The 27,308-nt window shown below is 39.3% G+C and overlaps 1 long non-coding RNA gene across 1 annotated transcript in view; it reads left to right on the forward strand.

The window, feature by feature from the left end:
* The window catches only part of LOC116869664, a 338,580-nt gene extending 314,964 nt beyond the window's left edge, over window positions 1-23,616 (forward strand). The window contains exon 5 of the long non-coding RNA XR_004383083.1: window positions 23,167-23,616. This is a non-coding gene — a long non-coding RNA (uncharacterized LOC116869664). The remainder of the gene's footprint in view (window positions 1-23,166) is intronic.
* The last annotated feature ends 3,692 nt before the right edge of the window (window positions 23,617-27,308 follow it).

Here is a 27,308-nt window from a genome sequence, read left to right on the forward strand (position 1 = left end):
TCTCCTTTACCTTCCTAAGATGCCCAGCCCTGTTTCCTTACACACGCACAGAGTATAACCGTTGGATAAAACACTCAGAGATTGTACATTAGTGCACTGCTTGTACATTCAAAATGCTCTTTTTAAACAAAATTCCACAAGAGCAGGAAAGAACTTCTCTGACTTTCATGGGAACAGAACTGTATGTTGCAAAAATAATGAGAAATACTTAAAGACTCAAGCCTTCTAGTGGTTTAAGACTAACACAAGAGACAGGACCCCGGTGGCGGCGCTCTCTAAGATAGATGCCTCTATAGCTGTTTACGTGGGAACAAGCAATGTACAAAGGGAACATCCACTACCCAGAAGGAATTTACGTCCTTTTTTTTTTTTTTTTTTTAAAGGCGGGTACACTGGTATGTGTTGGGTAGGGCACTGATCTACATAATATTTTCCCATTTGCAGACAGTGGGCGATTGGCTCAGAGGCTCTGTGTACATACTCAGATCTCTTTTGAATAGGTTGGCCGGGAAAAAACATTTTGTGTTTTCTCTTTTATGGAGATACAGCTGGTCACATCACCCATTTTGCCCCATGGCTTCCAATTTGGCAGACACAAAATGCAGGTGCTGCGTCTCGGAAATGTTGATTTGGCTGGAGGGGGGAGGATGGACCCTCCTGGAAATGTTCACAGTTACAGTTTGAGGGAGCATTTTTGTCCTGCATGATTATTTTGTTTTCACTCACTTTCTTTACATTTTCCTACGGCAAATAAGAAGCAAAACTTTAACACCTAGGCAGCTTTGGACACCTTTTTTTCCCTACCTTTTCTTTAACCCTTCGCAAAGGAGAAAGCCCCTTTTATGCCAGGCAGGGAAAGGCAAGAAATTAAGTTTCACTTCATCAAAGAGAAATCCTCCAACATCTTGTAGTACTTTTCTTTTAAGAGCTTCATTTCTTTTTCTCCAGCTGCCTCCATCTCTTTGATACATAAGGGTACACTAAGTTGAATCTATAAACAGAACCCACTAATTAAGAGTGATTGCTTAGGAGATTGGTCCCGACGATTCCGCATTATATGCGTGTTCTTCTCAGATATCCATTAGCTGCTAATAAGATACTACAGATGTGCCAGTCTGTTTCCTGTTTCCGTCTATTGTACCTTTATTGCCATATATGGACCAATCGGATGGGCAGAACAATAAGTGGATGTCCTTTTGCTCCCAGAACATGTCTCAAAGGAATGTTTGTTATTAGATTGCTTTTTCTGTTTCACATCAGTATGTTAATAAAGAAAACATAACAGAGAAAGTTTTTTGTTGCTTTTCTTTTCTTCACTTCTGCCACTGAAACTGGTTTATTGTTTAATTAAATCCTCTTGTATAGATATTTTAAAGTACATAATGCAAATATGCCTGGGCAACGTGAGCAGAGGGAAAATGACATTCTTCCTCCCGCTGTCTTAAAGAAAGTTTCCATCTAAATGTTTTAAGTACTTAAAAATTCAGCATGAATATCATGTTGCTATATTTGACTGATTTACACTTGAGACTTGGTAAAAAGCCTATGAATTATTCATTCCCAAGTGATTCTATAAGCCAGAACACCAGAAATCACATCCCCCGTTGAAGTTTATAAAGTGAAAGAGTTTAAATACTCTCTAGACGTGGATGTCTGTAGAGCTGGTTTTCCCTCTGATTTCAAATCGTTTTTGCTTTCGACTCGCTTATCTTTTTATTTTAGGATAACATAACTAAAGATCTTGCCTTTTTAAACAGCAAACCTGGTTAGCATATTTCTACGTTGGTATAGAATACTATATTTTAAAGTCGATTCATATCTGGTACCTTAGGTTTCTCCTAGGTCCAAAGAGATTTTATTTCATTACAAGAATAAAGCGACTGAGGGGAAAATAATCATCGACTCTGTCTTTGATTTATATGGAGCTAAAAGTGAGAAGAACTAAACTGTAATTTATTGGATAGAATTAAACACTGTACCTGGGGAAGGAAACAAATATGTTACTCCACACTATTTACACACACACACACACACGCACGCGCACGAGAGAGAGAGAGAGAGAGAGAGAGAAATACCTACCAGCCTAGAACAGTAAAACTACATGTAATATTACAAGATTCTATGTAGTCTCTATACTCTGAAGTCTATAGTTATGGGTCTTGGCAGCCAACTTTTTATGGGAGTATATTAATATCACTTAAAATGCTACTTAGAGCAGTAACACTTTGACCTATGTGCTCATCAGAATTCATAAACTAAATAAGGTCAGGTGGGGCTACTAGCTGGATGACACGTCCCAAGAATAGGCAAAGCTTCTAAAAATACGTAAGCTCTAGTAGTAGACAGGAGCTTTTTCCACACAAAATTTTGAGTGGAACCATGACCAACCGTTTGAGGAGAGAGAAGGAGTAAAATTTCCCAGGGCAGAAGTACACAGAATTTTGAATCTGTTCATGGGTGTCATTCATTACTACTTTCATGGAATTCTTCACTACTTGTCTAACATTTATAATCCAAGCCATTCAAATAATGGACACAAGGCGTGTGCATGTACGTATGTATGTCTCCGTGTGCGAGGGGGAGGGGAGGGAATCCTGAATTCGCCTTTACCAGGACATGTGTACGGCAATTATACACGCAGGCACAAACAGAGACATGTTTTGTGTGGTGCTGATCATTCCCAGACTCTTAATGAGACATTTCCAAATAACAGTCATCAAAGTGTCACTAATGAACCACCAAAATGTGGCTCAAGATTTCATTCACTACTAAGAACATTCAGAGATAATTTCTTCATGGAGAATTGGTATAAAGTACCCTGACTCAAATCCATTTGTGTAACCTCTGCTGTTACTGAAGACTGATCAGAAGCTGCCAGTTCAGTGAAGTTGGGTTGGAAAAGTCATGCCTTGAATTTTTGTGGGCACTGGGTCGATATCCAACAGTAATAAGAATATATGGTTATAATTAAACAATGTGAATGTCTTCTAACTTGTTTTGGTAAGTGGCTACTACTGTGGTTCCAAAGAATCTCCTATCTTATAACACTCAGGCAAGTGTATATTAAGTATTCACTGTGATGTGGACAGTCCTAGGCACTGAGGATATAGTAGAGAACCTTCTGGAAAGAACTCCTCTCCCAGGGGAGCTTAGGGTGTTATGGAGGAGTCTGCAAACTCCAATTTTCTTTTGATATTTAAATATTGTTGTTGGACTCTAAAAGACCTATTGGGCTACGGGAGGAGAGAATAGTCTTAATGGAAATCAAAATATATACTTATGTTAAATTGGAAATGACCCTTCGAAGAAACAAAAAATGCAAAATCTGAGCTAATTAACAGTATCATCTGTCTCCTGCTAATTCACTCTAGAGGATTTGCCCCAAAGGAAAGCAGCTAATCACTGCTATTGGTTAAACTGTTTTGAGGAAGCTGGACTACTCTTGAAAAAAGTGAAGAATAATTCAGATGCTCAAGTAATTTAGGAGTGGCAAGTCACAGTTTGGCCACAATGAATCCTAGTTGTTTGTCTGCCTTGTCTGAAATCTGAAACTTTTCCTGAGCCAAGATCGGGATGATCCAAGTCTCTAGAGCATTCACCTTAGCCACATAATTTAAGAGCATGTGGAAAAAATTCAACAATCAAGCTAATATTTTAATGAAAAAAATTTTTTTTAATTAATGCAAAAAATCTATGATGGAAAAAATACCAAAAATGGAATAAGGACTCGCTTTGTATTGTCACCCATTGTTCCCTTTGACTCTGTCTCCTGCCCACCCTGCTCTAAACTCCAGAAGTACTTTTTTCATCCCTTATCTCCCAGCAGGTTTTATTGAGTGTTGTGGTCACTCACTTCCATGTCCTAGTGTCCACAGGGGTGATATCTGCTCTGAATGGCAAGGCCATGTCTGTTTTGGTGTTCCTCACTCTACCCAGTATCGTACATAGCAGCTAATCACTAAGTGCTTGTTGTTACATGGAGAGCTCGGCGAATTAGAGCTCGGAACCTGTTAACATTTCCTGAGCCTTCTGAAGACCATTTTGTCTGCAGAGATAGCTAAAAGAATGCAAAGAACCCAAACAACATGAAATTCTTTTCAATTTGAGGCTTTATCTTTTTATGTTTTTTGCTTTTATCATGTTCATTCTAAATTACTCTCTTCTGTAATCAGACTGATTTTCAAAGAGCCAGCTATGTTGGGGTACACAATTAGAGATACCTTGGTTTTTTTCCTTCTACATTTTGACTTGTTTCAACATCAATTTGTGCTAATGAGTATGTCTGCTAGCGTGCCCCACAGGCCCTTGAGATTACTTCATCTAGAACTGCATTTGTTCTTCCTTGAAACTTGTTGTTCCTTCTCTGTTCCCTGTCCTGATGAAAGGCACCATCATTTGTTTAGTTTCTAAAACCAAAATTCTGGAGAGATCCTTGATTCTTTGCTCCCCTATAATGTCGTGTGTCCAATCCATGTCATATTCTACCCATGCTACCTTATTAATATCCTTGGAATTAATCACAGCCATGGACCAAAGTCTCAGGCTCTCTCCGTGGGACCATTGCAATAGTCTCTTGTCTCATTTTCCAGACCCCAGCCTTTGCCATGAGCCCAGTCTCCACCCAGCTGCCAAAGTTGGCTTTGTAAAATACAAATCTGATAAACATTGCTCTCCTACTTTCAACCCACTAATAAATGATTCACAGGCCATTACCATCAGCAGGACAGACCCATTCTTCATAACAATGCATTCAGGGTCTTTCTCCATCTAGTTCTTTCCTTGCCAGTCTGATCTGGCACTTTTCCCTGGCTGATTCCCTGCATTTTCTCTGTGTGGAAGGCCCTTCCTCCAGTTCAGCTGTCATCCTTCTCCCACCGGCCTTTAGTTGGTTTTAGGTATTCACCTTCTGCACTTCCAAATTATTAGACATATACTTCCACCAAAGTATGCAATAAAAGGGTTGCCTTTTTCCCCACCAGGATGTGAGCTACTTTGGGAGTAGGGGGTGTGGCATGGGTATGTTTTTTGGCTTTGTGTCCCAGCATCCAGTGTAGGGTGAAGCATTCACGAAACTCACCCAGTTCATTCAACCACTTGTTAAATGATACTACTCTCATGTCCATCTCCCTCTCATCCTTTCTCATTGGCATCTTCTAGTTTATACTGATATCGCTCTCTTGCCTCTACATGGTTTATATTCTGCCTAACATGGGCTAATGTTACTCCCCGAATATATCTGTTTTCCCTAATCTCTACCTGCTGAAACCCTTCTTGTGTCTTTCAATATTCATCTTCTATGCTGTCTGTTCCATCAGGTCTTTTCTGCTTTCCTGCACATGAAAATAAGCCTTCCTTTCTCTGGGCAGTTCTCCCCTCCCTCCACACCCCCTAGCACACATATGCTTTATTTGCAGTACGTCACTGTAATTCATGTGGCAGTCAGCATTCCCTCCTTAGATGGTGGGCAGAGACCTCTCCTCTCTCGCTCTGTTCCCCTACAGGTCTAGCTCCATGCTTTGGTCAAGAAAGGGGCTCAGAATTGAATTGGAACTGAACTGAATTGAATAAACTATCCGTTTATGAAATAATTTGCTTTAGAGTTGCCAGAATTAAATGGCTGCTCCAGTGGCAATATTTCTCTAACTCACTAATATAATTTGATCCACTGAGGAGCTAGTTAATTAAGTAGGTAGATTAAAAATATAATCTGCTAGAGAAAGAATGTTTTGGCAGGGACCCATACATTGTGGCTTTTTTTTTTTTTTTAAGCATTGTGATCTCTGAGCTATAATTCCTCTTGTTTCCACCCAAAATAGCAATAGGACTCAATAGGACTCTCTGCACATGACTGTTGACGGCTGGGTTTAGCAACACAAGACCATACACCTGTGTGCCAGATGTGCTCTGCAGCCCATGCTCTGCCCCAGTCCATCTGCAAAGCATACCCCATGCTGGCTCCTTTCTATAGACAAGGGGGGCATTGGTCCCCAGCCTTTTTACATGATAGATTCCCTGGTGCTTGCCTGTTTTCCTTAACCTAAAACCCCCTTCATTGAATTTCAATGTCTTGGATGACCTTTGCCAACACAAGAGGCCCTCCTCCATTTGCTTATCAGTGAGTCTGCTTTTTCTCTGCCTGTTTGATTTTTTTCTGCCTGGCGTTTCTTTTGTCTTGCCTCACCACTTGTGAGAGTGCTGTTGGGTCTTCTGTAGCCAAACTAGCCGCATCAGCACCAGTGGTAGTTAATAGCTGATCAGATCCTTAGGATTTCAATCCAGTGCCTTAAGAGTGTCATCTGATCTTGCATGTAGCTTTAACTGGAATGAATGGGATTCAGTAACGAATGGGTCTGCATTGATGGGCACTGGAGACAGGATAGCTTTGTGATCCTCTTTGTTTCTGTAAGAATGCCTCTGCAACTGAATCCGGCCCATTTCTATGCCAATGTGCTAATAGTTGTGGAATCTCATTCATCTCAACAGAGGCCAGTTAGCTCTGAAATCCCATCTGTTTGAGTGGATGCAGTAAAATGTCACGGAAATGTGGCCATTCATTCACATCACCAGTGAGAGCTTTCTCACTATTAATTTCCCTTCATTTTAAGTGACTCCAATCACAGTTTCTTATACCAATTGGGGGAAAAAAAAGTATTTGGAGTGCTCACTTAATTTTTTATTTTGATTTTTAAGCACTCATGCACAAGAGAGAATTAAGCAGTTATAAAAGATATGTGCAGAGTCTAAATGGAGAGGCTGCCATCCCTACGACAGATTAAAAAAAAAAAAAAAATGCTTCAGCCAGATTTTTCAGGTCCCTCTCAGCATAGGATGCCCAAGGCGGTGTTTTGGCCCAGAAGAATTTTTAGGCTGATTTTTCTTTTTTTTTTTTCCCTCCTGAAAATAGAGTTGAAGCAGTAGAGAAGAGGCTGAGTGTTCACGAGAATGGGGTAAAGGAGGTGCTCTCTCTTCCCAAGTTCTGGAGTGACACAATAGTTAAGAATGTGGCAGGCCTTCGAGTTCACCTCCTGACTAGCTGGACAGCAGAAATCTTGGAGCCAGTCTGGCTGGAAATGGTGGCAGGAGCTTGTAAAACCACAGTCAGTAGGAAATATGACCGTTTGCATACATTTTGTCATTTCCTTAAGAAATTTCCTAAATTGATTTTTAAGTCAAAAAATTTGACTTCTAAAAGAGAATATCTGGGTGTATGCATATGTAAACATGCATGCGATCTAAGTAGAGGAATGGATGAAAAATACAGGAGATAATAGATAATTTGCTAAAAATAAATATGGAGGAAAAGTGCTTTGTTTTTTTTTCTGGCTACCTGTGAGCATAAATGGCTTCATCACTCAAATACATTTAAAGGTATCAAGCCATTTTCATGGACTCAACAATGTTAAGAAAAACTAACCAGGCCTTCCTAGGTGCCAGGCACAGTTCTGAGCATTTTATGTACATTAACTCCTTTGCTCTTTGTCACAAAATTGTGAACTACTGCTATCATTTCCATTTTATAAATCGGGAAAGTGAGATTCAATGAAGCTGAGACTTCATCCTTTGCCTCTAACAGTAGCTTTGTAATCACGTGATTCCTAGAATGAGATGCACCGCTTTATTTGCAAGGTGTGAATTGACAAAGCAATGTGCCCACCAATTTAAATCAAACATGCCAGAACAAATACAGCAGATGACTATTTATCCAGAATGTCTGTAATTTGACACATTCTGAATTAATAACTTTTCCAAAATGTGAGTATTTTGACTTTGAAAGAATGTAACAGTTGATCAATGTCATTTTATCCCATAATATGATATTTGCACAACTAAAGCTAAATGCTTTGAACATGATTTCCTGCTCAACACATAAACAACTAAGAAACATTACAGTGCATGCATTACTAGTCCAACTGTTAAGATAATACTGCTATATTTTCTTACAGATTTCTCTTCTCCTACTCATTCTGGGGAATGTGCTTCCATAATACCACCTGCAAGATGATAACCATCACTTTATACCATACATTCAACCAACCCATGCTTCAGTTACTAGAATGCTGTGATTATTAAAATGTTAATCATTCTAAGGTATTCTTATATAATAATCCCAAGGCTTGAATTCTGATTTTACTGTTACAGTTCCTTATAAACTCTGCTGTCTATTCAAATGAGTGCTATTGGCTTTCAAAGATGATCCTTAAAGAAGCAATAGATATTTTAATAGTGCTACTAATGATCCTCATTTCTTTGAAATTCTTCTTTTCAATTTGAAGCAAGCAATAGTTTAGGAAGGTGGCCACTCTTTATCCTTGGAATTGCTTTAAAAATATGATTTCTGGGGTGCCTGGGTGGCTCAGTGGGTTAAAGCCTCTGCCTTCAGCTCAGGTCATGATCCCTGGGTCCTGGGATCGAGCCCCACATCGGTCTCTCTGCCTAACAGGCAGTCTGCTTCACCCTCTCTCTCTCTGCCTGCCTCTCTGTCTACTCGTAATCTATGTCAAATAAATAAATAAAATCTTTAACAAAAAAAATATGATTTCTGAAGACACAAATAAATGGAAAGCTATTCCATGTTCATGGACTGAAAGAATTCCTATTGTTAAAAGTCTATACTACCCGAAGCAATCTACAGATTGGATGCAATCCCTATCAAAATTCCAGTGGCATTTTTCACAGAAATAGAACAACCTGGCAATTTTCAGGGAAGCTCAAAGGCTGCTGATTAAAAAAACAGAACAAAACAAAACAAAAAAAAACCTTATACAGTTTTCACATGACATAGCAAAAAGGCAAAAATAGTTAATAAACATTTTATACACTTGTTCAGGAATGGTTGTATGTTGCCACAAAGATAGCACACTCTTGCCTCTTCTCTTGGTACCACTCTGACCCTTGGCTTCTTTTCAAGCCTGTGTCTTCTTTAGAACTAACATCACTTGGCTTCACCTCTGCTTTGATGTTGTAGGAAGTTTTAGAAGCCAGTGGTGAGCATCTTCAAGATTTTCTCCCTGACCGGGCACCTGGGTGGCTCAGTTGGGTAAGCGACTGCCTTCGGCTCAGGTCATGATCCCAGAGTCCTGTGATCGAGTCCTGTATCAGACTCCCAGCTCCATGGGGAGTCTGCTTCTCTCTCTCACCTCCCCTCTCATGCTCTCTCTCACTCTGCTTCTCTCTCAAATAAATAAATAAAATCTTACAAAAAAAAAAAAAAGATTTTCTCCCCGACCAACACCACATATTGGGTTTTTCCCTGGGTTGGGGGAATGGGATGGGGTGGGAGATTATATTTTGTAAAAACGGGCTACTGGTTTCAGGATAAGTATTATGTCAGTGTTTGTGGTTTGTGTTCTTGAGTAGGTCCTTGAAGGCTAAGAGTGGACTGATATATTCATTTCCTATTGCTACTATAAAAAAATAACCACAGACTTAGTGGTTTTAAAACCACACAAATTTAGCCTTTCAGCTCTGGAGGTCAGAAGTCCGCAATCAGTTTCACTGGGAGAAAGTAAAAATGTCAGCTGGGTTAGTTCCTCCTGGCTCTGAGGAGAGAATGTGTTTCTTTGCCTTTATCAACTTCCAGGGGCTGAGTATATTCCTTGGCTTTTGGCCCCTTTACCTTCAAAGCATATCACTCCAAATTCTGCTTCTGTCATCATACTACCCCCTTCTGTAATCACACCTCCCTTTGTCTTCGTCTTATAAGGACCTCTGATTATATTGGAGGAACTCAGAGAATCCAGAATAATTTCCCCATTTCAAGATCCTTGATTTTAATCACATCTGCAAAGTTCTTTTGGCCACATAAGAGAACATTCGTTGGTTTCAGAAATTAGGACATGGACACTTTTGGGCACCATTATTCAGTCTACCTGAGCTGGCTCAGCTACCACAGAAGGCTAATGTGTCTTCTGTGGTCTGAATGGTTGGATGTCCTGCAAATTCATATGTCAAAATCATAACCCTCAGGGTAATGGTGTTAGAACCTGAAGGCTTTAGTGGGTGATTAAGTCATGACGGTGGAGCCCTTCTGATTGGGACTAGTGATCTTATGAAAGAGAACCCAGATGGCTAGCTTGCCCCTTCCACATGTGAGCACAAAGTGAGAAGGTGCCCACCATGGGGGCTCTCACCAGAACAGGACTACCCTGGTGCCTTGATCTTGGACTTCCAGTCTCTAGAACTGTGAGAAGTAAGTTTCTGTTGTTTATGAGCCACCCAGTCTGTGGTATTTTGTTAGGGCATCCTGAATGGATTGAGACAGTACTCTATTCACATTAATGCAGAAATGTAAGTCAGTAGCATTTCTGCTCCTCCAACGCTTTCTTCGTGGTCTGCCCTAGCTCAAAAATGTAACTTTCATCATGCCCTTGCATCCTTTTGCCTTTCCACTTTTCTTAGAACATACTTTTGGGAATACCTTTTTGTAGGGCTAGTTTTCATTTTTTTATTTTTTTCAAAATGTTGACTGTGTTTTAAGGAACAAATGAAGGTTTGTTGGCAAAATCCCTTCCAGGGAGAATAAAAGTAGGTAAGAATATTTTAAAAAAAAAATTATGAATTTAAGAAAATGCAGAAGAGGTAAGGAGGGAGAGAAGGTGAATAGATGTTCCTTAAAGGTGAGTAGAGAGCAGGAGTCCATGAGGCCTGTGAATAGTGAGGATCCAGGCCTGATCCTAGCACAGTCCCTGCAGATGAGGGCTTTTCCAGGGAAAATGGCTGTGTGATGCCCTGGAAAAACTGGACCCTGTGCCCAGGGCACCAAGGCCAATAAAGCCACATGTACAGGCTAATTTGGGCTCAGACTTTGGAAGTTTATCAGTAGAAGCTGTGTGGACTGAGTCTGTCCCCCCGTGGTTGGTTGGTTGGTTGGTTGGTTGGTGGACCTCTTTCTCTTTTGTAATTATCAAGGTATAATTTGCATAACATAAATTCATCCTTTTAAGTTGTATAATCAGTGGTTCTTAGTATATTCACAAAATTAGGCCACTGTCATCCTTACTTATTTCCAGCATATTTTCATCACCCGAAAAGGAAACCTTCGACTCATTAAGAGTCACTCTCCTCCTTCCCCCAAATTTCTGTCTAGGGATTTGTAAATTCTGGACATTTCATATAAATAGAATCCTATAATATGTAGCCTTCAGATCTAAGGCCTTTTAAGGTTTCTATGGCCTCTTTCCCTTAGCATAAAGTCTTCAGGATTCATCTATGTTGTGGCATGTGTCAGTACTTAATTCCTCTTAACGACTAAATAATATTCCATTGTACAGATAAATCACATATTGCTTACCCACTCATCAATTTGTGGTCATTTGGGTTTTTTCTACTTTTTGGCTATTATAAATAATGCTGCTGTGAATAATCATGTATAAGTTTTTGCTTGGATATGTTTTCTCTTTCCTTATATACTCAGTAGTGGAATTCCTAGGTCATATGGTAGCTCTGTGTAACTTTATTCCTTCCTTCCTTCCCTCCTTCCTTCTTTTCTTCCTTCCTTCCATCCATCCATCCATTTATCCATCTTTCTGGAACTGTTAAACTGTTTTCCCAAGCATCCACACCTTTTTAATATTCTCACCAGCAATACTGAAGGGTTCAAATTCTACACATTCTCTCTAACATGTGTCATAATCTGTCTTTTTTCTTGTAGTCCACTGTGAATGTTTTGGTTGCACGAGACCACAGGTCCTTTTTATAACTCTGGAAGGGAGAGAAAACCTTAACAACAAACTGAATCCTCCCACTATCAGGTAGTAGAAAGATTTAGAGCCCAGTCAACCCTAATTTAAAGAAATTAGGTATTCTTCTACACCTGAAAAATAAAAAGTCTTTGCTTATTTGGTCTGACCTTCTCTTTGTAGTATCATAATTCTAAAGTGTTTCTTAAACTTTTTCCACATGATGTTACATAGTTGCACGGCCCATGGTTGTGTAAAGGATTTGCTAATGCGTGAATAAATACATGGACTCAAAGGCTTTATTCCACCTCTCCCACTGTTGGGACCTCACCGCCCACTGGAAGCTGAGGGGATCAGAGACAGGCATATTTCCAATCCTTTTTTTTTTTTCTTTTTTAATCAACTGAAAGCTCTATTCCACTGAACATAGCTGTGATGTTTTGGACCACAGGAGGTATGCGTAACACAGAATGCAAAGAATGTGGGAAAGGAGAAAACCTGGACAGTGATAACATGTCTGGCCATAAAGCTTATTTTTAAAGATGCTAACAGTATGGCACACCATGTCCGAAATAAACACTGATCCCTCTCCAAGAAGGCCTGGTATGAATGAAGTGTGGACTGCAGGCAGAGGCAGATCAGGGCTGTGTGGTGATAATTCCAGATTGACATAGACACAAAACCTAGAGACATAGGGATAAGATCTGGCTCTTGAGAAGAAGCAGCTAGAGAGAGATTGGTAGAATATCTTCACCTTAGCCCGAAGGCACTGGGGAGTAGGGAAATTTGATCAAGTCCAAAACTCCTGTCCCAGCTGAGAAACTGATGACAATGAGGGCTTACCTCCCACGGGCCACAGGATACTGGGCAGCAACAGTAATTTGAGACATTTCTTGTCATCACAAGAAGCACCTAAAATGTCTTTAACCTGGTCCATGTGAGTAAAGAAACCAGCATAGTGTCAGAACCTGAGTGGACCTACACTGGACATGGGTACAGTGCCCAGATGTTCTGCAGCAGCTCTGACAATCCCAATTTATTATTAAGGTGAAAACTGTGTGACCATTTCATTTATGTGACCTATCTGGATAACCCAAATGTGCCTGGAAAATTCTTGCTCTTGTTGTTTTGACGTGTTAAAGGCAAATGTATAAATTTGTTAGAAATATTTTTTCAACTAAACCTCACTTTCTGGAGTAGGTAGACCTCCCAAAAGCTATAACCATGTTGTAATACTTAAATATTATGGAATACTAAACACAGGTTATTTGAATTCACTACTTTGGAGACTCTAACTTCTATTATATGAATTCTCCTTTTATAAAAAAAATGTGATGAACTTATTTTCAAATATCAATGGATATGCATACATACTGAGCCTGATGGTAGCAAAGTATAGTCTATATGTTTTTTTGATCCCCATATTATTACAAATTGCAAGATTCCAGAGACTTCAAATGTGTCTCTTTCCTTAGTGATTTTCCAGCACCATGTCATTTGTGAATGGATACTTACAAATCCTACTTGACAACATTATGTCAGTCTTAATCCCTAACAAGTAGATTGACATTAAATCAGTGGTCATTATCATAGTCCTCTGAAGACTGGACACTTTATCCTTCCAAAAGAGAGAGAGTTAAGTACTGGGATGGTAAGGTTCTTCTGAGAGCTAAGTTCTTACGATACAATTTGGGAATTTGTTTCATAGAAGAGAAGGAAAAATACAGAACAGTTGAATAGGTGAAACTTGGGCCTCAAAAAAATCAGAATGCTGTTCCTAATACTGAAAGTAACCTAGAGGCACAATCATGGCTATTATGACCTGATGCATCCCTTTTTCTACCAGTGTTTTGGTTCTGTGTTCCTATCTCCCATTTCTTGCTCACTTGGTTTCTCCAGTCTCGTGGCTTCTATAAACTTATTTTTCTGTATATCTTTCCATTTCTATTCCAGTCTTTTACCTGTGGCTGTCTTTGTGTGTTAGATATTCAAAACCAATCAATAGTAAGACTAATAAGGATACCATTCATGCAGAGACTCCCACTGGGCAGACTACATCTTCTAATCTACCTCATAAGCCACTAACCAGCCTACAGATAGCTGATTTTCCCTTGAACCACATCCTAATGCAGTCATTATGCTTGCTATGGCAGAATTCCATGATGCAAAGCATGGACACCAATGTATAAGGAGTTGTCTACTGTCACTTCTCTTAGAAAGAAGCCGTGATAGTAACAGATGTTTGTTCCAGTACATACTCTATACCTTTATGTTTTGGAATCTGTGTGAAAAGACCTTAAGAGAAAGCTTGGTTCTTCAGGAGGTGAGTTTGGCAATGTTAGCATATGTGACAACGTTGGTTGAGTGTTGACTCCCTAAAAATTCATCTATACATTGCTGCTCCTATAGTTTATGAAATTAAAATCTTAGAGTTTTATGCTTTCCAATGTATGTGTATTTCCTCATCATTTTCTGAGTCATATTTTTGCTTTGTATTTCTTCAGCAGATGGAATCACATAAAAATGGCCCAAAAATGAATGCAGGGACATTTTGTGTACGTTTTTAAAAATACGTCTTCAATATGCCAATTGACCTCCTTCTAAAGCAGTAGAGTGATTCAGCTTTCACTCTGCTCACTTGGTGGTGTGAGGGACTCTTTGATGGCATTATTCTCTCTTAATGATTCTCTTCTCTTTAATTTCTAAATTAAAGAGTGGTAAGGCATTTCTCTTTTTGACCAAATTCAAGTTACTCATTGTGTCATCCCCTTGGCTTAAGTTGACCATAATTTTATCAGAAATATTTACAATGAAGATGGCAGGTATAAGAAAGGCTGTAAACCTACCAGGCATGCAAAACTGACTTCTTTATAGCCATGTTTCTTTTCTATCAAGAGCAGCAGCAAAAGAAACTGACAGAATTTGTGCTGAGTTTGGCATTTTTGCTGAAAACAGGTATTTGGCTGAATGCATTTGAAAAATTTTAAGTGGCATTACCTGGAACCAATGCCTTAAATAAATAGGGAGGTTTGAGCTAAAATAAACTGGAAGAAGAGGCGATATGCGTGTAGTATCTGTTGAAGCAAAAATATCTCCCACAACAAATTCTAAATGAGCTGAAGAAATACAGAAGAGTTTTCTGTGCTCTACCACGCGAAATTTAAAAATCAATCTTTCATTCACTTCTGCTTGTGTTTTATGTTAGCCACATCAGCATGGTATCACAAAATTTCCATGGGAGGAAATGAATACAGTGTTTCCTCCAGAAATCTTTTCTGTTCTGTCACTTGGTTTTCACTTGAAGGCAGCATGGTATAAAATTAATACTTCTCACCAGGTTAAACTGTTTGGCTCCTTTGTCTCAAGGCAGACTCTCATCAAGAGTCCTCTCTCCAACTTGGAGTCTTCTAGGAAACACATATAAGGCATCAATACATGAAATGACATTTTTAATTATCTGGTATGCATACGGGTGCATGCTAAGGCAGGCCAAATACCATCTTTATTTTATTTAATAGTAGGAGGCTTTTGACACATGCCCTTTGGTATGTCCATGATGGCAAGTCAAACCTCACTTTTTAAAAAGATTTTATTTATTTGAAAGAGAATAAAAGAAAAAAAGAGAGAAATCATGAGGATGGAGGGGTAGAGGGAGTAGCAGACTCCCTGCTGAGCAGGGAACCCCATGCAGGACTCTGTCCCAGGACCCTGGGATCATGACCTGAGCTGAAGGCAGAAGTTTAACTGACCAAGCCACCCAGGGGTCCAAACATCACCCTTTTTGTTCAATTTCAGATTGAGACCAAACAAACAAAAGACAGACTCTTAAATACATAGAACAAACTGGTGAATGCCAGAGGGATAGTAGCTAGAGAGATGGGTGAGATAGATAAAGGGGATTAAGAAGCATGAAGTCATAAAATAAAATAAAAATAAAATTCAAATTATAAAGTGAATAAGTCACAGGGATAAAAAGGACAGCATAAGGAATATAGTTAATAATACTCTAATAATGTATGATGACAGATGGTAACTATACTTACTATGGTAAGCACTGAGGATAGAATTGTCAAACCAATATATTGTACCTTAAAACCAACATGATACTATATCTTAATTATATTTCAATAAAAATTATCATGAAATATGTATGATAAAAGAAAATTTAGTGAATTTCTAGTGAATGGATTAATAACATGCATTTTTTCCTATTCCTTCCCAAATCTTTTTTAAAATGATAGCAAGAGGATGTAAAATGTATAAACCATTAAAACTAAGAAAACATGATAGGTGCTAATTGCAGGCAAGAAATGGCAATAACTTTTCTTGAAGACAAAAAGTAGATGGGCAGTAATGAGTAAATTAGCAGAAAGTGCAGAAAGCAAACGTTAGGTGCCTGAAGACGGAGGTGCAAAGGAGAAGCAAGGAGATGCAAACTTAGGATTTTGGATGGTCCCAGAAAGTAGAAGCACCAGATATCCAGAAAGATGGAAGTGACAATTGGGAAGATTCTTTGGATTTCTGAACAAGGAGTAGTTAAATTCATTTCTCCACTTGTTACATTCTGGCGATTACTGTAACCCAACCCTGGTAGGAAAGATAAGTCTACTCTTCGAAGCAATTAAACTAGAGAGGTTAGAGTTCTGGACACCACGCATAAGTGTAGAGTGGGGAGGCAGTGTTAGACTGAACACAGGTGGAAGAAGTGAAAGGCTCCGTATTTAATAGGGAGCACGTGGGCAGCCTGAGCCTCACTGTTCCATTCATCTACAAGAAGTCTTTTCAGAAAGGCATTTCCTTTTTTCCCCATTCTGGATAGACTCTTAGAGAATATCTCCGTGAATTTACCAAAGAGCCTATAGGGGAGGAAAAATGATTTTTCCTCTATCCTTCTGAGTTCTTGGCTGAGACCACTGTAATAAAAAGATCGAGGAGGGAAAAACAACAAAAATTTATTGACATGTATACCTCATGTATGTATGGGCCAGACCCAGAAAAAAATGAATAACCCCCTGAGATGGCTTGAAATTCAGAATTAAATACTATCTTGATAGGGAAAGGGGAAGGAGGGGTATCAGTATCTAAGGCAAGAGTTAAATTTAATTTTTAAGAAAGTTAAATGGGTGCTTAGAATAGACTAGAGGTATGCTAGCTTGTGACACTGTTTGTCTGGGTGTGCAGATGACTTCTAATTTCCTCTCCTGTGACAAGAGTCCATCTTGGCTGGTTAATAAAACTCCTATGGAGGGGATTTATAATTGTGTTCCTTTTGGTGGATAGGTCTTTGGGCATAAAAGGAATTAAGAAAAAGCCTCTCTCTACTTTTACTGTTTTTTAAGTGCTTACAACTCAAATAATCAAAATACCAAAATACCAAAGCATATTATATTATCATATTATAATTGTGTTCCTTTTAGTGGATAGGTCTTTGGGCATAAAGGGAGTTAAGAAAAAGCCTCTCTCTACTTTTACTGTTTTTAAAGCACTTACAACTCAAATAATCAAAATACCAAAATACCAAATCATATTATATTATCATATTATAATTGTGTTCCTTTTGGTGGATAGGTCTTTAGGCATAAAGGGAGTTAAGAAAAAGCCTCTCCCTACTTTTACTGTTTTTTAAGTGCTTACAACTCAAATAAACAAAATACCAAATCATATTTTGGGGTGACATGTCCCAAATCCCTATAGTCATATTTTGGGGAAGCTTATTCTGCTACTTTTCAAGTCCCAAATAAAAAGCCCATAAATCTAACATTTGCAGAGTCTCCCACAGAAATGTCCCACTTAGATCACTTTTTCATGAAACTCATTCATTTGACAAGGTTTGCTTATGAAAACAGAGCTTGCAATAAGTTTCTCCTTTCAGATATAAATGGGCGGGCCTAGTAGTAGACAGAAAATAAAATTGAGAAATGCATGTAATATTGAAGAAAATAAAATAACAGACCAAAAAGTTGGGGTGGGGGTGGAGAAAGTCAATATAGAAAGCAGAGTAAAACATTTAAAAAAAAAAAAAAAACTACTTGATATCCTAAAAGAAAGATAAGCTGTTTGTGACAAAAACCAGAATTTGTAAAGATGAAAAAAAAACAAGAAAACTCTTAGATGTTAATAAAGTACCATAAATATGAAATTCAGTAGAGTAATAAGAAGTTAAGATGAGGTTATCTTGCAAAGAGTAGAACAAATGGATGAAAAGTTATAATATGAGAGAAATGTAATAGAAATGGAGACTCGATTCAGAAGGTGCAATATCTAATATTTCCAGAAGCAGAGAATATATAGAGAGGAAGATATTATCAAGGGAGTATAAAGTCAAGTTTTCCCCAACAGAAGGATATGGGTTACCGGATTGAAGAACTCTACCAAATGCTTAGCACAATGTAGGAGAAAAAAGGATCCATAGGGGTTAAAGAAAAGACTATAAAGGCTTGCAAAAATGAACAAAATGTCACACACAAAGGATCCAAAATCAGAATAGTTTTAAAAATTTCCAAAGGAAGGTAGAAAGCTTGAAAAAGTGGTATAACATCCTTAAAACTCTAGTTTTAAAAGTTAACTTCAATACATAATTTTATAGCTACCCAAACTATCAAGCAAGTGTGAGGTATAGCATAACAATATTTTAAAGCATGCAAAGTCTCAAAAAATTTACATCCTGCACACCGTCTCTGGGAAAGATCTTATGGGAAAAAACCAGCAGAGGAATAATTAAACCAAGAAAGAGAAAGGCATGTGATCCAGGAAATGGGCTTTAAAAAAAAAAAGAGAGAAAGAGAAAGAGAGAGAGAAGTGATAATAGAGAATCTCGGTTTGACATCTGTGCATGACACTAGGAAAGCAGACATTCAGCCCTGGGGCAGGAGGAATGTCTCCAATTGTGGAACTTCTATATCATATGACATATCTGGCAAAATTGTCAGGGAGTTGGGGAAGAATTATTCATAGATGGAAAATAATCCAATTATATAAACAAAGCAATTATTAACTCTAGGAAAAACAAAAATTTTTTATAAGAACTGTAAATGTAGTATGTCCTGTGGCTCAGCTGTAACAATATTTACCTAGTCATATTTAGGTAAATAAAATGTAAATGATTTTCATTTTTTAAATTGTGATGACATTGTGTTGGAAATAAGAGAGAAAAGGGGATTTAACATGTGTGAGCAATAGCTGAAGAGACTTAAATCATATTTGTAGTAGAAACCAACAGATAGCAAACAAAAAAGTTATATAATTATGAAAAAATAGTTTAAGCACATTAACTAGAAGTACAAAGTAATAGGAAAAAGCCCAACTAAAAGTTTCGAGTAGTTGCTTCTGGGGAGGAGAGCTGAAGGATGGGGAAAGTGGGCTGTTGTTTTTCTTTATTAATCTAAAGCAGAGGTCAGCAAGCTATGGTCCATGAACCAGGTTCGGCAGGCTGCCTATTTTTGTAAATAACATTTTATTGGATTACAGCCATGACCACTCGTTTATGGATTGTCTGTGGTTGCTTTTGTCTCACAAGAAATTGGTACAAAAACAGAGTGGAGTATTTGTGACAGAGACTACATGGCCTGCAATCTAAATTATTTACTTTCTCGCCCATTACAGAAGAAATCTGCCAACCTCACATCTAGAGCAGTGGTTCTCAAATGTTAGCTGCATGAGAATCATCCAGAGTGCTTCTTAGAACACAGGTTGCTGGGGCTACCTCAGACTCTTGATTCACTCGCTCTCAGGCCTAAAGAATCTGTTTCTAACCCGTTTCCAGATGATGGTGAGACAGCTGGTTTAGGGACAGCGCTTTGAGAACCACTGGTTTAAAGGGAACTTTTTAATTTTCTAATCCTGTGTATCATGTTTATAAAACAAATGTTAAATATTTAGAAGTATAAGTTTGGAACCTTGCATGCAAATTGAAGCTAAAATAAATACAGAAATGATCTCTGGTAAATTAAATGTGACAATGAATTGAAATGTAATTTAAAAACCTTTTTAATGGAACAAAAACATGAACAAATTAAACTGGAGAAAATATACTGGGTTTTATTAAAATAATATCTCACAGATGCAGACAGAGATGTTAACAGTTCCCAGGATCCCTGTCACTGCCTGGCACCATTCATCCAAGTGGTTAGTAGGTAGACCTTTCCTACTACCTCCTGTCCTTCTGCTACAAAGGCAGATTATTGCAGAACAATACCGACTATGCATACATTTATGTAAAAATCCTTTCTTTTTTAATTTCCTCTTAAATATTTTCCATATTTCCATTTCATATCTCATAAGATACTTGTCTTCTGGACAGCACTGTCTGAGAAACTTGATTTAAAACCTGTTCCTCTTCCTTTGACCCCTTTTGCAGATGATGAAATTGACACCCAGGCAGTCTCCTGGGTGGTAGATCCAAGACCTCCTCCTGACTTGGTCCCCACTTCCTTCCCCTCTTCTATCCCACTCCCCTTTGCTTCACTGCAGGTTGCAAAGAAAGGAACCCTGAATGAGCCCAAACTCAAATCAGGCAAGGAAGGGGAAAAAAAGCACTGCTAATACCACTAACCATCTTTTTTTTTTTTTTTGAGAAGCCTAAAACAAAGGAAATTCTCTGGTTCCAGAAATAGCCTTAATCAGTCACATATGTGAACATAGACCCAGTGACTGTTCGAACAATTTTCCAGCAACATAACAGGATTTTCCCAACCCACCGATTTTTGTTTCCCTTTTGCCCTATTATCAGTTTAAGTTTTCTTTTTCGTCTTTCTTTTCTTTTTCCTTTTTTCTTTTCTTTTTTCTTTCTTTCTTTTTTTTTTTTTTTCCTTGAAGATCCTAGGCATGATACCAGACTTTTCAATCAGACAGGCAGGATGCTGAAAATCTGCTGTGTTTGAAAGCAAAGAGACATGAAGAATTATTGAGAGTAGAAATAGTCCCTGGTTGGTAAAAAACAAACAAACAGCTTTAAAACTCTAAGAATTGTGCCCTGCGGGGGTGGGTTTGCTGAACTGTCAGCTCCACCAGTTAATGAGGTAGTTTGTCTAATGGAGATAGAAAAGACCATTTTTAACAATGCTGGGCTTTGTGTGTGTGATTTAAAAATCAAATTGAGTGGAAATGCACCAAATACTAAATGGTATTGTTTATTTTCTAATTAATTTGCTACAAACTACAAAATGAAAGTGTTAAATATATTAGATGGTGTGTGATTTTTTTAGAAGAGAAAGCAGGGAAAACGTTCACCTCTCATAGTCCATTTACTTTACTTTCATCAGAGAAACAAGTTGTGGTTTGAAAGTGTAAAAAGGACATCGGTATTTGGGGAGGGGCATCACTTTGGGGGGCAAGCTTGTTACGAAAGCTAACAGGGAATATGGTCTCCTTTGTAAGGGACAGCAGAGTTCTGGGGATCCTGGGACCATATGGTCTCACTGTGGATGACGTGCATTTGTAATATTAATAGGCCAGGGACTCAAGGCCCTGGGGAGAATGTCATGAGGTGAAGACAGCCGCTCACATCACAACAGCTTGTGGACTTTTTCCTATAGGGCACAGCAAGGGCACCTCAGGCACTCAGTGACATAAAGGCACAGCATGGTACAGCGGAAAGCAGAGAGACCGTAGAACCAGCCTGGTCTAGGTTCAGATTCTGACTTAGCCTCAGGCTGACTCTGTGACATTGCAGGTCAGTCATTTAAACTCACTGAGACCGTTTTCTCACCTGGAAAATATGGAGAATAACTGCCTTACAGGACGGCTCTAAGGGCTAGAGCTTAGAGCTCATAAGCAAAGTGCCTGACATATAGTAAACAAACGAAGCTATTACAGATTAGAAGATTCTAGGGTTCGGAATCAAACTGGCTGACTTTTCAAACTGAGAAATCAGTAAGCTTTCATGAGTCTTTGTTCTCCGCTGTACCCAGATCCCATCTTTGCTCCTTCCAAGGATTAAAACAAAAGTTTTAGTCCTGATATTTTCCTCAGACAACGGTGCAGTGATTTCCTCCTGCCCTGACCCCAGAGCCTCTTGTCTATTCCAGCGAGCTCATTCTCAAAAGCATATCATTTGATGAGACAACGCACATGTGAATAGCAGACTTTAACTTGGTCTTGACTCCGCACCGGGCACTTGGCTTGTCTTCGTGTTACCTCATTTCCTCACTTAGGGCTCACAACCACCCTCTGAAGTAAATTATATTATTATCCCCATTTCACAATAAAAACTGCTATATTGAGAAGTAAGATAACTGTCCGTGGGGTGGGGCCATGATTTGAACCTCGGTGGTGTGGCTCTAGAATCATGCTCTTGACAATGACGCTGAGCCGGCCTGGTCATGTGATTCTTGTTTTGGGTCACGTGGGTTTACATTCAGGGCTTCCCTTCGGTGGAGTCCAGAGTTGGGGACTTTCACTGAGTATTGGTCATTGGGGCCAAAATGAGCCTGGGAAGCCAGCCCACACTAGAGTCCATTTCAGGCTTCTTCCATTCCCAATCTCAAGGAGTCCTAGGTGCTGAGCCTTCCTTGCATGTCCTTTGTAGGGGCAGAGCAATTTACCCTCTCTAACAACATGATTATAACCAGGAGCTGTTAAAACTAGACACTCTGTGATGACAGGAACCACATTAGCACCATTTCATACTGTGTATCTGTAGTGCCTACATCAGTACCTGGCATAGACTGGTAAGTTAGGATTCGACAGGTAGATGATCAAACAGATAGACTAAGCAGTTATATGGATCAAAGATGGTGTTTACAAGAAAGGTATATACTGTTGACAGTAAGAAACAGATATCAGATATTTCACTGACCTTTGTCTGTGTCTCTTACTTTGTTTTACTGGGTTTGGGTTTCTCTGGGTCTGGGATCCTTTCAGTAGGATACAGTTTTCTCCTACAATTAATTCTATTTATCTTGTTGGGTATCTCATTCCAAAGGGCTGGGTTGAAATCCCAAATTTGTTCAGATAAAATATGTAACATCTTGGAAACACCTAGGTTATGACATCGTAAAACAATCACTTTCTCTAAAAGAAGCAAGAAAAAACACTTAACCGTGCAGCAAATATTTATTGTGGCCTACCTGGTACCCTTATAGGAGCTAAAAACATAGCGGTTTGCAGAACAGAAAAATTCTGCCCTCCTAGTGAGCACATTCTAATTGGGGGAGACAGGCAAAAACACTCTCACAAAAATTTCATTGCCATGGAGAAAGCTTAAGCTGAGTAAGGAATATCAAGAAAGATTACTCCGGAGTGGGAGGTACATGACTGTTTAATATTGGATGGTCAGGGCTACTTTGAAATTGTGTATTAGTTTTATGCTATATTAGAATATAAGAATTTAAGAAAATAAAAGTAGTGAATATAAGGGAACAGCAGGGAGTTAGGAGTCCTAGATTAATACCTGAGCTTTTTCATATAATTTGATAAACAAGAAAATATTTTTGACTTATGAAATTTATATATACATATACATATATACACATTTTTTTTTTCCTGACAGAATTAGCAGCTCTGGACCTTTAAAGTGATAGCATTTCCCAGCGTTAAACTGAGCAGCTGAGCAAAAAACGCATCCTTCCTGTAATCAACACAGCAAAATGAGAGGCGGAGAAACCATGCTGAGAAGAAGCAAGGTCATATGTTGAACTGTTTTCCCTTTGGCCCAGAAGACAGCTCAGACTCAACGCTGGCCCTGAGTTTACCTCCCTCGCTTTGGCTCAAGACCTGAAGTGATGTGCTCCCGCCCCAGAGCACCTTCCATCGTGTGAGGCCCGAAACATGACCACCAGTAGCCACGCATGTCCTGTCCCCTCAGTGAATGGACACATGACTCACTACCCAGCCGCGCCCTACCCGTTACTCTTCCCACCAGTCATCGGAGGACTTTCCCTGCCTCCCCTCCATGGCTTGCACGGCCACCCTCCTCCAAGTGGATGCAGTACCCCATCCCCTGCAAGTAAGTACCACAGCAATTTGCTCTTTTCTCTCGGTTGGTTGGCTTAATGGACCAGAGAATACAGGATGGTTCCCATCCAAGGTAAGTTTTCATTTTACTGGGTTTTGGTTTCTCTGGGTCTGGGATTGTACTTTTAGTTCTCTTGCAGAAATATCATTTGAAAGAGACAAATGGTGCGTTTTAGAATTTGGTCCATTCGAATCCTTGTTGTATTTTGCTCTATTTCATAAGATGTCAATGTCAAGCGTAGTCAGCGGATATGACCAGCGTTCTTGAAGAAACTGGCCACTTGATAAAGAATGCGAACAGTGGGTCAGAAGATGATGCTGTAAGAATCGCTGATGATAATGCTGGATTTAACATCCGTTTTGGCTGTGAGGTCTTCGAATCTCTAACTCTTCTCCTATAAGGACACTATAGATAGGACACTATATATAAGGACTATATATATATATATATATATATATATATGGACACTATAGATAGTGTCTTTAATTGTTTAATTCCTATCGGGACGCCTGGGTGGCTCAGTTGGTTAAGCAGCTGCCTGCAGCTCAGGTCATGATCCCAGCATCCTGGGATGGAGTCCCACATCGGGCTCCTTGCTTGGCGGGGAGCCTGCTTCTCTCTCTGCCTCTGCCTGCCATTCTGTCTGCCTGTGCTCACTCTCCCTCTCTCTCTGACAAATAAATAAAATCTTAAAAAAAAAATTGTTTAATTCCTATCACATCAGCTCTTTTGAGTGTCTTTGTTCACTTTTGATTCTGTACTAAGTTGTGCTCTTTTTAGAATGTTGGGTATAAAGTACTATATATAAGATAAAAGTAGAATTCTTCAAAACTGATATTGACTGACTTATAGAAAGCATCCATATTATGTGATTTTCTTTTTTTTTTTTTAAGTTCTGCCTGTTTTACGACTAGCCTTGGTTAGCCAGTGAGCTCCCCTGCCTTTGAGAACTAGGTGGGCAGGCCAGGCACCTGGAGGTGAAACAGCGCATTTCCGGCGCGGAGCTTCATTAGGGGCCCCAGCGCCTTCTCCAGGCTCTCTCACGGCTCCCCAGTAGCTCTTGAGAGCTCTACCTTGTGATTATTTCAATTTTTACTACTCTTCAAGAAGTTCCTCCAAGTAGTGCCTTGGTACTCACAATTTTTTCTTGTGAAGTATTGCCTTGTTTTCGTATTGTGCTCTCTGTGCATTCACTTCTCCCTTCCACTACACCTCTAGCTCCCTGGGAACAGGGAGCTGGTGCCGCCTGACTGGGATTCCTCAGCAAATGGTATGGTGCCTTCAGAAACAGTAGGATGTTTCGATGTCTGGGTGTTTGTGTAGATGGTTGGATGGACAGACAGCTGGACAGAGGGATGTCCAGAACTTTCCTATAGAGCTGTTGATTTTAATCACAGTTACTATCATGCCTGATGTATACTGGTTTTCCCTCCTCATATGACTTGATCATAATTCTTCCCTTCTGTGTTTGGATTTCTGACCAGAATGTGTGACCAATAAAGTCTTTGAAATTGCTTAATAACATTCTCCCATGCTTCTCAAGTTCAAATGGAACGTAGATATAGCCAAAGTAGTTTCTTGGCTGTCAGGAGAAATAGAAAAATGCCTGTATTCAAAATATCTTCCTGACCCAAGTGCCAGTTCAAACCCTGTTCACCCAACGTGCAAATGATAAAATGAAGTGATTTTCAGCTAACACATGAAGCAGTCTGACTACGTGATTGTTAAAGCTTTAAAATTCCGCCCAGGAGGGCCTGGGTCAGCCAGCCTGATGGATAGCACATTCTAATATATTTCTTTCCTCAGATCACAAGTATATTTTGTAGATGTAGCCAAGGAGCTATGGCTATTCCCATCCTGAGTGATGTAAAGTTGCAGATGGAAAACCCTTAGGCAGCAGTAGCCCCAAGGTCCCAGCAACTTTGGGCTACTTTAGGTACTTATTTTAAGGGAAATACAGAGGATAGTAAGATCTTTCTGCTGAATTAGCATCCAGGAACACTTGAACACAGTTTCAGTATACAAATCCCTCACCCATCTGCTTGCAGATATTTTTAGCTCTAAGAATTCTATAGAGCAGTGCTTGGCAAACTACAGCCTGTGGGCCAAATCCAGCCTGCCATCTGTTTTTATAAATAAAGTTTTATTGGAACACAGCCACACTCATTTGTTTACATATTGTCTAAGGCTACTTTCATGCTACACTGTTAGACACCAGATAGCCCACAGATCTCAAAATAGTTACTGTCTTGCCCTTTACGAAAAAGTTTTCTGACCCATGCCATAGAGATATGAACATTGGGATAGGAGTCAAGTCAAACTAAATGTAATCTGGCTCTGTTCTCTAACTGGCGATGTTTGATCTTCTAACTACTTATGCCATTCTGAGTCTCAGTGGCTAGGCCTGTACCTGAATGAGCTAGACTAGATCATATCTAAGGCTCCTTTTACTTTTTTTTTTTTCTTTTTAAGATTTTATTTATTTATTTGACAGAGAAAGACAGCTAGAGAGGGGCTCCCACCAAGCAGGGAGCCTGAAGTGGGGATTGATCCCAGGACCCTCGAATCATGACCTGAATTGAGGGCAGACGCTTAACAATGGAGCCACCAGGCACCCCACTCCTTCTACTTCTAAATATAAGTCCATGTTTTTCATTTCAGAGTTATAATAAGGCACAAGATGCCATCACTACGACGTTGAACCATAACACAATTGCCATTTTTCTAGATCAGAATTGGTCCAATATTAGCAATTTTATATGATTCAGCCTTTAGGAGGAGAGGTTTTGCAGTTCAGAAGAGGGAAGAGAAATGATTACTGTTTTTCTGAGGGCCTTGGGAAAAGGATGCTGAGGAAACTATACACTGTAAGGTGGTTGGAGAAGTGGCAGAAAAAGGACAAGGTGCCAAAAGTTCAGGCTGGAAACATCAAAATCGGCTAACTTTATACCCTGGCTAATATTTTATTTCTTGCTACAGACAAAGTACACGAAAGCCGCTCAGATGAAAATCATTAAAAGAAGCCACTGTTAATGTGCAGTCTGTTAGCTGGCCCTTAAACAGGGAGCTGTCTTTGTCTTTGTTACAGCCTGAGGTTTAGAAAGGCTGGGAAGAAGGGTAAGGTCTTAAAAGTTAAATGTTATACTTTCTCTTGGTTAAAATCAAACGTCGAGTTTTATTCATGTATTGAGGTTATTTAGGGAGGTAGCCGAATTCTATAAAATCTCAATAACTAACAAAACACATGTTTGGGTGGAAAAGCCAGCTGACCTGGAATGCATGTTGGGGAATGACTCCATAAAGAGGGTCACGTTATTGGACTATGGGACTTGCCGATGTTGCTCTCGTAATCTGTACACATCCAGATTCTGCAGCTCAGCCAGAAAGAATAAATTCTCTTACCCCTGTAACAACGTTCTTTCAACACCACAGAATTATAAAAACCCGAGAACCTTCTACCTTAAAATCTAGTGAGAACAATTTCCATAGCAGCTACTGATATTACTTCCCTTCCTGACACTTCCCACCCTTCCCTTCTGGTTCTCCAGCCAGCCTGGTCTCCAGGCCTACAACCTGAACTCTGTACTTTTTCATCTTTTTTCCTAAAGTATACCGCCCCCCTGCAGTCCCCCATATAAAAATGTCCTTGACCTACCTTCTCATTTATAGTCATTTAA

The sequence above is a fragment of the Lontra canadensis genome, unplaced genomic scaffold (genome assembly GCF_010015895.1).
Source record: "Lontra canadensis isolate GAN:19392208 unplaced genomic scaffold, GSC_riverotter_1.0 scaffold20, whole genome shotgun sequence".
In the NCBI taxonomy this organism is placed as follows: domain Eukaryota; kingdom Metazoa; phylum Chordata; class Mammalia; order Carnivora; family Mustelidae; genus Lontra; species Lontra canadensis.